Source organism: Schistocerca nitens, chromosome 4 (assembly GCF_023898315.1).
Source record: "Schistocerca nitens isolate TAMUIC-IGC-003100 chromosome 4, iqSchNite1.1, whole genome shotgun sequence".
Taxonomy (NCBI): domain Eukaryota; kingdom Metazoa; phylum Arthropoda; class Insecta; order Orthoptera; family Acrididae; genus Schistocerca; species Schistocerca nitens.
Genome location: NC_064617.1, coordinates 741,231,416 through 741,244,012, shown reverse-complemented (window position 1 = coordinate 741,244,012; position 12,597 = coordinate 741,231,416). Strand labels below are relative to the sequence as shown.

General features: G+C 43.8%; 1 protein-coding gene across 1 annotated transcript in view; it reads left to right on the top strand.

The window, feature by feature from the left end:
• The first annotated feature begins 909 nt into the window (after positions 1-909).
• Positions 910-12,597, top strand: part of LOC126252982 (ATP-dependent translocase ABCB1-like) — a 251,623-nt gene continuing 239,935 nt past the window's right edge. Inside the window, exon 1 of the mRNA XM_049954010.1 lies at positions 910-1,038. The gene's annotated coding sequence lies outside the window, so the exon portion shown is untranslated. The remainder of the gene's footprint in view (positions 1,039-12,597) is intronic.

Here is a 12,597-nt window from a genome sequence, read left to right as displayed (position 1 = left end):
ATGCGGAAGGGAAAAATGGAGACAGCTAGTTTCATTTGCCAAAATAAAAAAAAAAAAAGAATTGGTATTTCTAGGAATGTGGTTCTTTAATTACAATCTCTGGCTACGATAAAATAAAGTTATTGTTCTGATTTGACAATTCAGATTATTTCATAAGAAAGAAAAGAAAAAATGCTATATATCGAAATAAATTTACAGCCACATATAGAGATTTCTTTTACACATTCGACTTATTCATACATACGTTTCACATACACAAACATATAACGCTTTAATGCCTGATGAACAGCGAAAGTCTAACAAACAATAAATTTGTTTTTCTTTCATTATTTTGTGTGTGTGTGTGTGTGTGTGTGTGTGTGTGTGTGTATGTGTGTGTGTGTCGGGGGGGGGGGGGGATATCAGTGACAAAGAAATTCGAAGAGCTTTAGAATCATGTGTTAAGATTACTGACAATCGTCGAGTGCTCGCTTTCTCAAATACTGGATGAATATAGTCTGAGTAATTTGCGCGCCATGAGTTGTAATACCTCATAACATATACACAGTTGCTAACTTTCATTCTTGATTTATTGTGTTAAGACTTTAACGCCCAATCATACTTCTTTATGAGTAGATTACGAGAGCAACAAGTTCAAAAAATTTCTACTGGTGTATCCTCTTAACGCATCAAATGAAATAATGCATTCGAAGTATCATCTAGCCATATCTAGTTAACTTTAAAAGTTTATAACCGCATTAATTTTCCGAGATGGGCTTCTGTAAAGTGCAGATGCGTGATGCCGAGTGCAGGATCGGCCGAACGAGTGGACGCTGCAGCCGTTACTTAACACTGATTTCATGAACCCGCGAGCGGCGCGTCCTTGTTGCTATTTCTGGTCACGTGCGGCGCTTCGCTCAAGTCTCCTGTTTCTGTCTTCGCTTAGCGGCGGAAGACGCCGCCCGCCGCCTCCCGTGCTGCTCCGTTGGAAGGCATCCAGAGCCGACACCATGCCGCGGCGTATGTCCCAGCCTGCACGCGTCACACCACCCACTAACCGTACGTACCTATCAGAAGCTTCTCATGTCATTTCTTCTCCAAAGCTGTTGTTACAACCTGTTCTACCTCTTGCTCATCTCTAACTTCATCTCCCTTTGCTTTCTTGTACTCTCCTCTTCCTCTTTATTTCTTGACTTGTTCAACAATTTCTCCTGCAGATTATCCTTGCATTTTTTTCTTTGAGTTCTCTACCAGTTTGTAGTCGAACCACTCGAAGCGTGTGCTTGACACTGCGGGTAGCTGTGTACTGCGATGTGTTTCAGAACGCTATTTTGTTGAGCTTAATCAGTTAATGACGGTTCCTACGAGAACAGTGGCGTGTTTTGAAGCTATTAGAGGTGTAATAAAATCTTCTGGATAGCTGTTTCAGTATCCCATAGCATGAATTAAGACTGCGAAGTAATATGTAAAATGTAGATGACCAATACACATAGCCGGCCGGTGTGGCCGTGCGGTTCTAGGCGCTTCAGTCTTGAACCGCGTGACCGCTACGGTCGCAGGTTCGAATCCTGCCTCGGGCATGGATGTGTGTGATGTCCTTAGGTTAGTTAGGTTTAAGTAGCTCTAAGTTCTAGGGGACTGATGACCTCAGATGTTAAGTCCCATAGTGCTCAGGGCCATTTTGAACCCACCCCTAACCCCGCAACTAGCTCTATGAGTCTGTAACCAATCAGCCCAACAAGTCCGAATACTTTGGATTCGTTGTTTTCGATTGTTTTTTCATTACTCCTATCCGATCCTACACACATTCTAGGTGTGGAATGTAACTAATCAGGCTGTATTTTTGTTTTTCATGGCAGTCTTCTGTCGTTGCACTTTTATAAGTAATATGGGAAGTGTTCCATCTTTTGCAACTGTATAAAGTTTAATCCAAACCAGACGCTTTTCATTTCTTTTAAAGCCTCTTCAATTGTTAGAACTTTGGCTCCTACATTATTTCCATACATCCTTGTATACACAGGCTAAAAATCGAACGCTTGTGTATAGAAAAACGCACGGAAATAATGTACGAGCTAAAATACTGACCACTGGAGATTCCTCAAATGAATTGTAACGTGTTTAATCCAAATCAACTTCCATACTATTTGTGTCATTAAACAGTCTAACGACTCTGAAAATTGTTGGTCTGATGGTGAAGGGAATTCTTTTCGATTAGTTTTACATGTCACTTTCATTCTGTTTACATCATCATTTCTTACATAGAGCGTGCCATTTATGTCCTCCTCTCTCTCTCTCTCTCCCTCTCTCCATTAGAACAGGCCTTGAGGGGTCGACTGACTGCCATGTCATCCTCATCCTATAGGCGTCACTGGATGCAGAAATGGAGGGGCATGTGGTCAACATATTGCTCTCCCTGCCATTGTCAGTTTTTCTGCCCAAAGCCGCTACTTCTCAGTCAGGCAGCTCTTTAATTGGCCTTACAAGTGATGAGTGCACCTCGCTTGCCAACAGCGCTCGGCACACTCGAATGGTAATCTATCCAATTCCTAGCCAAGCCCAATGGCGCTTAACTTAGGTGATCTGACGAGAGCTGCTGTTAGAGCGCGCTCAGAATACTTTGACCGGTAGATGTGCAGTTGGCAGGGCGTGTATGGGGAGAGTATTAGTGGTATAGGCTGTGGGCAGGTGCTCGAGGGGTAAATGTCAGTACTGGAGGGGAAATGCCGATTGCTGGAGGGGAAGTGCCGACCTAAACTGAAGCCTATACTCACTTTTTTTGTAAATATTAAGTGGGGCCCTCCATAACCACACTTGCAAGGTGACCATTCAAAAAGATCTGTCATGTCTGGTTGTTTAGTATCTAAAAAGAATTCCGCTGTAAATGCAGCGATTTACTTTCGTCTGACTTGGTAACCAATTGTAACTTCAAGAGAATTGTCATGAGTGGCAAATTTTGAGGTAAACATACGCATTTCTCTTGTTGTCATGTTGAAATTTGATTCCTTTGCCAAGACACAGCGGAGTTTACACAGTCTCACCTCACTAAATTGTGGAGACACATTTGTGGAAGAATTCTGAAACAATGGTTTATTAAGTGAGGAAATGAGGAAACGTAAGGTCAGTATCTTATGAAAATACTCGTGTTATGTCTTCATTTACGTCATTTCGAGCCTCATAGCATTTCTCGTTTCATCAGCTAACGATGGCGCTTAGAAATTACATTCTTCAAAAAGTTTGTAGTTATTATAATAACACGATAGATAATGAAGTTCTACATAATAACCATATGGGAAAATACTCTCCTCTTTGTGTGCTATCAGCTGCCAAAATCACATATCGATATTTCAAACCGTTTACGAAATATGACAAATGTTGTGAATATTTCGCTCTGGCTTTATCTCTGGCGTGGCGAGATCTCAAATGAGTGTGCTGCGTCAGACCAATTTTCTTGAGGTTGGTGACAGATGGAGACCTCCACCCACGTCTAAAGAAAAATTCAATATGTTAGCTAAATTTCATACACAGCAACATACTAAGCAACATGAATCGAACGCAAAATCACAGCGACCCCTATTTATCATTGGAATTTTTTTTTTCGAATTTCATGTAATGTTCTTGTTTCCTCGTATATATCACAAAAACTATGACGATTAACGAAATGATAGGCACGTCATAAAGAACATATATAAATCTACAAGCAAATAAAAAATAATAAACACTTGTTGGCCTCCCCTCCCAAACAAACGAATGAACTTGCCCAGGGTTTTGGACGAAGATTGGTCACTGCGCATTGGTTAACATATCTTGTGCGGACTCTAGCACTGCAGCAGGGCTGTTGGCCACAATTTGTCCTCACCAACACAAATAAATTTTTGTCTAGATGCAAAATTTAAAAAAAAATGTATCAAGCAAACGATGTTTAGCTACCTGTGGGACATAGACCAGCATGACTTCCGGTCTTGCAACTTTTTTTCGGTACAAAGATATCAATAGCAGTACATCCTTTTTAAACAGCGCCGTGTACTTTTTTGTTCTCCAGCGGCCTTACCGAAGCGGTATCATTGGATCCCGCTAGATCAACGAAGTTTAGCGCTGTTGGCCTTGGCTAGCATTTGGGTGGGTCACAGTCCGGTTGCGCCGAGCGCTGTTGGCAAGCGGGATGCAGTCAGCCCTTGTGACTCCAATTGAGGAGCTACTTGACTGAGAAGTAGCGGCTCTGATCACGAAAACTTACGAAGACCAGGAGAATGATGTGCTGATCACATGCCCTTCCATATCCAAAACCAGCGGCATCTATCGGCAGAGGATGACGCGGCTGTCAGTAGGTAGCGTTGGGCCTCACGAGACATGATCGAACAGAGTATACCAGTTTATGCGGTCATCCACTTCTTCACTTCAAGACGTATGCAGAATAGTATCACGTAATATTCTTCATGTAAACATTTCGTTATTACAAACGTAACACAAATTTGGCTTTGATTCTCCTACACTAGCACACAGTGCATGTGCATGGGATACCACTAGGACAACGGTCGTTCATTCAACCGTCTGCATTCTCCATAGATGAGCAGCATATCTACCTTCTCTTTGTTGGTGTCCATTGTGTTCACACAAACTTTCAAGTAAAGGCAGCTGATAGAATGATCAGTGTGCATCTTCCTTGTGTTTCGGTTTGTTTACTGTCAACTCCAGGATGTGGACGAGTTGCGTTACTCAGGACATTGTGTTTTATTGTAGTGTATGGAACTGGGTACCTAGCAACGACGGAGAGGCTTCGTCCCCACCGTAGCCCTCAGTGGTTCACAACCCCACAACAGGCTATAGCAGTCCACGCACCCCACCACTGCCCTAAACCGAACCCATGGTTATTGTGCAATCCGGCCCCCAGTGGACCCACCTGGGAACCTTCTTACACCAGACAAGGGTAACCCCAATGTTTGCGAGGTAGACTAATTATGGTGTACGCGTACATGGAGAAAGTGTTTGCGCAGTAATCGCCGACATAGTGTAACTGAGGCGGAATAAGGGGAACCAGCCCGCATTCGCCGAGGCAGATTGAAAACCGCCTTAAAAACCATCCACAGACTGGCCGGCACACCGGATCCCGACACTAATCCGCCAGGCGGATTCGTGCCGGGGTTCGACACACCTTCCCACCCGGAAATTACTCAGGGTACCTGCACTGTGCCCTAATACAGTTAGTAACGTTATACAGGGTGAGTCACCTAACGTTACCGCTGGATATATTTTGTAAACTACATCAAATACTGACGAACCGATTCCACAGACCGAACGTGAGGAGAGGGGCTAGTGTAATTGTTTAATACAAACCATACAAAAATGCACGGAAGTATGTTTTTTAACACAAACCTACGTTTTTTTAATGGAACCACGTTAGTTTTTTAGCACATCTGAACATATAAACAAATACGTAATCAGTGCCGTTTGTTCCATTGTAAAATGTCAATTACATCCGGAGATATTGTAACCTAAAGTTGACGCTTGAAACCTCCGACGTTCAGTTACGTGTTGTAACAAACACGGGCCACGGTCGGCGAGCAGCATCTGCAGGGACATGTCCTTCTGGAAACACGTCGACGTATGTGGTATCAGCATGATGGTGCACCAGCACATTCCGAAATTAACACTAGGCTGACCCTTGACAGGATGTTCGACGGGCGTTTCATAGGACGTGGAGGAAGCATAAATTGGCCAGCCCGTTCTCCTGATCTTACATCTCTGGACTTCTTTCTGTGGGGTACGTTAAAGGAGAATGTGTACCGTGATGTGCCTACAACCCCAGAGGATATGAAAACAACGTATTGGGGCAGCCTGCGGCGACATTACACCAGATGTACTATGACGTGTACGATATTCATTACGCCAGAGATTGCAATAGTGTGCAGCAAATGATGGCCACCACATTAAACATCTATTGGCCTGACATGTCGGGACACACTCTATTCCACTCCGTAATTGAAAACGGAAACCACGTGTGTACGTGTACGTCACCCCTCATGGTAATGTACATGTGCGTCAGTGAAAAAGACCAATAAAAAGGTGTTAGCATGTGGACGTAATGTGCTGTTCCAGTCTCTTCTGTACCTAAGGTCCATCACCGTTCCCTTTGGATCCCTACGTAATTCGGTGCTCTCCGATACACACGATCGAACAGCGGAGGAGTGGTACCCAAGCGTCAACTTTAGGTTGCAATATCTCCGGATGTAACCAACATTTTACAATGCAACAAACGGCACTGATTACGTATTTGTTTATATGTTCAGATGTGCTAACAAAACTAACGGGGTTCCAGTTAAAAAAACGTAGGTTTGTGTTAAAAAATATACTTCCGTGCATTTTTTTATGGTTTGTATTAACCAATTGCACTAGCCCCTCTCCTCACGTTCGGTCTGTGGAATCGATTCGTCAGTATTTGATGTGGTTTACGAAATATATCCAGCGGTAATGTTAGGTGACTCACCCTGTATTTACGTGAACAGTACACTGCGATATGTCTGTGAACAGGTCTTGAGAAAATAAGGCGAATTATAGAACAAAAATGTAGGATGCTATTTAAAAAAGAAGTGCCGGTATTGACGAGAAAGGCAACCGTGCTGATTAATGTCTCTGTGGCTACTAAGCATCGTTTGTTTGATATACTTTTTACTGCATTTGGACAAAGAGTTATTTGGGGTGATCAAGATATCTACATCTACATCCACATTCGGCAATTCATTTCACGGCGCTTGACGGAGGGTACGTGTAGCCCTACAAGTCGCTTCATTTGCTGTTCCACTCGCAAACAGAGTGAAGAAAGAACGAGTGTCTAACACCTCCGCATGAGCCTTAATTTCTCCTGATCTTCGTGGTTATTATACACAATGTATGCTGGAGGCAACAGAGTCGTTCTGCAGTCAACTTCAAATACGGTTTCTTTAAATTTTTGTCGGTAATGTTCCTCGAAAAGAACGTCGACTTCCCTCCAGAGATTCCCATTTGAGTTCCCAAAGCATCTCCGTAATAGTGGCGTGTTGTTCGAAACTACCAGTAACTATCTGCCAGTCCGTCGAATTGCTTCAGTGTCTTCTTTTAATCCGATCTACTACGGACCACAAACACTCGAGCACAAGTAGCGCCCTATATGCAGCCTCCTTAACAGATGAACCACACTTTCCTAGAATTCTGCCAATGAACCGAAATCGACTATTCGCCTTTCCTACCACAATCCTCACGTGCTCGTTCCATTTCATATCACTTTGCAACGTTACGTTCAGATATTTATACGACCTGACTGCGTCAAGTAAGACACTGCTAATGCTGTGCCGGCCGCGGTGGTCGAACGGTTCTAGACGCTCCAGTCCGGAACCGCGCTGCTGCTACGGTCGCAGGTTCGAATACTGCCTCGGGCACGGATGTGTGTGATGTCCTTAGGTTTAAGTAGTTCTAAGTCTAGGGGACTGATGACCTGAGATGTTGAGTCCCACAGTGCTCAGAGCCATTTGCTAATGCTGTATCCGACCATTACGGGTTTGTTTTTCCTACTCATCCGCATTAACTTACATTTTTCTACATTTAGAGCTAGCTGCCTTTCATCACACCAACTAAAAATTTTGTCTGTATCATCCTGTATCCTCCTACTATCACTCAACTTCGACACCTTACTGTACACCACAGCATCATCTGCAAACAACCGCAGATTGCTGCCCACCTGCCCGCCAAATCATTTTTGTATAAACAGAATACTATCGCTACTGGGCCACTCCTGACGGTATCCTTGTCTCTGATGAACATTCGCGCCGAGGACAACATATTGGGTTCTATAACTTAAGAAGTCTTCGAGCCACTAACATATTCTACAGCTATTCCATATGCTCTTACCTTCTTTAAGAGCCTGAGGGTACATCGTTTAAAACGCTATCCGGAGATCTAGAATTACGAAATCTGCATGTTGCCCTTCATCCATAGTTCGCAGTGTATCATGTGAGAAAAAGGCAACTGAGTTTCACACGAACGATGCTATCTAAAAACATGTTAATTCGTGGAGATAAACTTCTCGGTCTCAAGAAAAATTATGATATTCGAACTGAGAATATGTTCAAGGATTCTGCAGCAGATCGATGTTAGGGATGTTGGTCTGTTCAAATGGTTCAAATGGCTCTGAGCACTATGCGACCTAACTTCTGAGGTCATCAGTCGCCTAGAACTTAGAACTAATTAAACCTAACTAACCCAAGGACATCACACACATCCATGCCCGAGGCAGGATTCGAACCTACGACCGTAGCGGTCGCTCGGTTCCAGACTGTAGCGCCTAGAACCGAACGGCCACTCCTGCTGGTCTGTAATTTTGTGGGTCCGTTCTTTTGGGGAGGGTGGGGGGGGGGTCCACTGGGGGCCGAACTGCACAAGAACCCCGGGGACTCGGTGAGGAGCGGCGGGTGGTGAGTGGACTGCTGTAGCGTGTTGTGGGGTTGTGAACCACTGAGGGCTACGGCGGGGACGAAGCCTCTCCGTCGTTTCTAGCTTCAATACAATACAGTACAATACAAGGGACCAATGCCGTGGAATACTCTTTGGAAAATTGAATTGGAATTCCATCTGGACTTGGTGATTTATCTGTCTCCATCTCCCTCAGGTGTTTCTCTACGCTAAGGATGCTTATATGTGTCGTCGATAAGCGAGTCTGTTCGATGATAAAACGACAGTATGGTTGTACGATTCTCCTGCATGAACAATCACTTGAACGTGAAATTTAAAACTTCGGTTTTCGTTCTGCTATCTTCAGCTGTCACACCAGACTGATCAACAAGTAAAGATAAATGCGACATCCCCTATAGTAAGTTATCTGTGTATTACACTGTAATTCTGTCTAAGATTTCTCCACGCCTTCCAGAACTACGCATATATTTCACTTTTTTCTGTCACCCACCCAACCCCTGTGCAAAGAGGTGCTGTGGGTGTCTTAGTCCTATGGTAATTTTTTTTTGTTGCAGATAGTAATACTTCTGTGTAATAATTATTGTTGAAAATGCCCCAGACGTTCAAAATTTATGCTTATACGTTACCACTCCCTCTCCCACAAATGTGGATGCCACGGTTTTCCCATCCCCAAAATCAACACATTTATTTCTACACATAGAGATAACTACACCACACTCAATAGAGTGGCAGATGGCAGACGGTGCTGTCGCGCGTTCGAGGAACAGGACCGCGAGCCCAACGCATTTAGATGTGCCCTTGCTTCAATTGCAAAGAGGGCAATATAATCGAGTACTGTGTACAGAAATTTCATGAAGGTCGGGTGTGTGCGCGCGAGCGCGCGCGCTCCTGTGTGTGTGTGTGTGTGTAAGGTTAAGAGTCACGTCTGTACCGCACGCACTCTTCGCAAGAATGAAACTTTCCACTAGGCGCTACAAACGGGACACTAAGCTGCCGATCAACAGACGTATTTTCGGACTAGTGCAACTTTGGTTCATGAAGTAGTAGCAGATGTGTTTTAATCACATTAGAAGGAGGGGCATGTTAGGAATGATGTCATCAATCTCACGTTGAGGCAATAACGACCATTCCTCATGCAAGCTGTTCGCAAGCCCTGGTAAATGGTTGGTGGATACTGACGTGATGCGACCCGTCTCCCTACTGCATCCCACGCAGGTTCTAGGTGATTCAAATCGGGAGAACGAGCAGGCCACGTCATGCGTGTAATATCTTCCAAGAAAACATCAACTACCTGTGTGCTCTATGAGATCGAGCATTATCGTCCATCAGTACGAAGACTCGGCCCACAGCACCTCGCAACAACCGCACATGATGTCCCAAGATATCGTCACGATACCTGACAGGAGTTAAACTTTGCCGATTCACCCATACAACTTCATGAGAAAGTGTTCGAGTGGTCAACACTATCCCTGACCGCATCGTTAGGGATCCTCTTTGATATCGGTTTCTTTCCTAAATGTTTTGGTCCTGAAATCGGGTTCCATGTTTCCTCCAGATGTGAATCCGTCGAGAATCACTTTCCAGACCAAATCGGGACTCATATGTGGAAAGAACATTGGCCCATTGTTCGACCGTCCGTGTGGCATGTCGGTGACTCCACTCTAGACGTTCCGTTCTGTGAAGATGCGTCAGAGGTGCACATACAGCAGGTCTCCGACAATAAAGGCTACTCTGTCTAAGCCTTCAGTAAAGTGTTTGCCTCGATACAACACGTCCAGTGGATGCCGCGAGGGCAGATGCCAATTGTCTTGCAGTACTGAGACGGTACCGTCGTGCCTCTACAGTTAAATAACGGTCCTCTCTTTCTGATGCCACACGTGAACGGCCTTGTCCTGGTCTTCGGGATACAATTTCAGTCTCTATAAAATGTCACCACATCCGAGAAACAACAAATGGCCCTCCACCGCAGAGAATCTGGTAGGCGACTTCTCTGTGTCATACCGCACCGTCTGTGACTGTGTACACATCGACTGTGGATGTGGGACAACCCGGTTAACACTGCCCCGTTTGATAATGCCCTGACGTCATCACTGACCTGGTTGTCCGTTGACCGGACTGTACGATCGTACAGTCATCCGTGACAGTTTGTATGAGTATATCGTGAATTAGACACAGGACGGGGAAATAGCGCTTTATTGCTTTAATTGTGGACGCCAGTATAAAATAAATCGTGAAAAACAGTGGTGTCCCTTGGAAAGAGGCAGTTGTCGGAACCCGATATCAAGTATTAAAAATTCGACAGAGGCAGTTTCCTAAGGTGCAGTATCTCTGTGTGTTGCGGTACGTCTTTACCCAGCGGCACAAAATCTCTTAGATTAAACATTTGAAGAAATATAGCTCCTCGGTTCATTCAATAATTTATTATCTCAAGATAGCCAATATTTAATATAAACATTCACATTAATTGAAATTCGTTGTAATGATAGTCAACCAGAGCTTCTTTTTTATATTGTTATTTATTGCTAAAGGTTTCGATCACGGCTCATTTTCAAGCGGAACCAGATATAATTAAATTATTGTCGGTTCAATATATATATGGTGACTCAACTGCCTCTACGTACTCGTTTCATATAGACCCCCTAATCCGCGCTACGTCTGTATCAGGAACGATATCTAGACAGGGGACAGCCACGTAATCGATATTAGTTTCCTCTCAGAGGTCCGGGTGACTGTTAGCAAACGAAATCCTTCTGTAAAAATACAAGTTCAAAATGGTTCAAATGGCTCTGAGCACTATGGGACTCAACTTCTGAGGTCATTAGTCCCCTAGAACTTAGAACTAGTTAAACCTAACTAACCTAAGGACATCACAAACATCCATGCCCGAGGCAGGATTCGAACCTGCGACCGTAGCGGTCTTGCGGTTCCAGACTGCAGCGCCTTTAACCGCACGGCCACTTCGGCCGGCTAAAAATACAAGTGAAAATTGGTCATGAGTAAAGCGGTGTTTCTGGGGCAGGATATACCTTATTTTTGTCATACTTATCAGAGTGTCTTCAGTCTTTCTTTGTGCATTTATCGGTTCAGTCATAAAGGTTTTGGATGTCTCTGTAAGTTTATCCCGTTTATGGTACTTAATCTTTCATACTTTCTACATACCGGAAAGTTGTTACTTCAATGCTTCCCATTTTGATACCTTCTGTTACTTTTGTCGTTTCCGATGGTGAAACACATTTTATAAAGCAACGTTTCTGAACAGTTTACGAAAGACGAAGTATTATGAATGGAGTGTAAGTTTATTCCAAAACTTTACTCCGTTAATTACACAACGAAAGATTGGAGACCCTTTGATAAGTATCGCAGAAATAAAGTGTGTCTTGATCCATAAATACCGATTAACTCCTGGCCAATCCTCCAATCCCCACTTGTATTTTTTTACAGTATGATTCTGTTTGCTAACAATCGCCCAAAGCTTTGAGAGGGAACTAATATCGATTACGTGGCTGTCGCCTGTGTGAATACCGTTCCTGATACAGACATAGTGCCGGTTGCCCAAAAGGAATCGGTAAGGCAGCTGCATCTTCATGAATAATGCAAATATTTTATTGTATTATAGTTTTTATACTGCTGGACAAAATATGTAGCTGCAGAACATAACGCAATGGAAGTATTCAGTTCTCATTGGCAGTTTTAGTAACTTAACCGTCATCTTCATGCGCGACAGTAATTCACAAATTGTTTCATAACTATCTGTGAACTCTAGTTACATGCCTGCTGAACAGAAGTAAAATGGTGAATATGCGAAGATATTACGATTTTCTTGGTGCACAATAATCCGACTGTCCCTTGTGGTCGACTGGGTACTTGACAACGTGTTTACCTGCTATCGCTTCCCCAGGCAGCCGAACATCGGGCCACTGTCACATCTGAATGCCCTGCAAATCTTGATATTGTATGATACGACCCTACGGCCAAATGGAGACCCACAGTGAACCTCATTTCAAACTTTGTCAGGTGGTGATAACACTGTCGCACACGACTACGCTGCATCTGTGTGTACTTTGACCACACAACATCTGAGGCTGTTCACATCCCTTTCATACCCTACCAGGCCTATAACACTAAATACGAACAATTGTAATCATTTATATACCCGACAAGAGCGTATACGTGTACGAG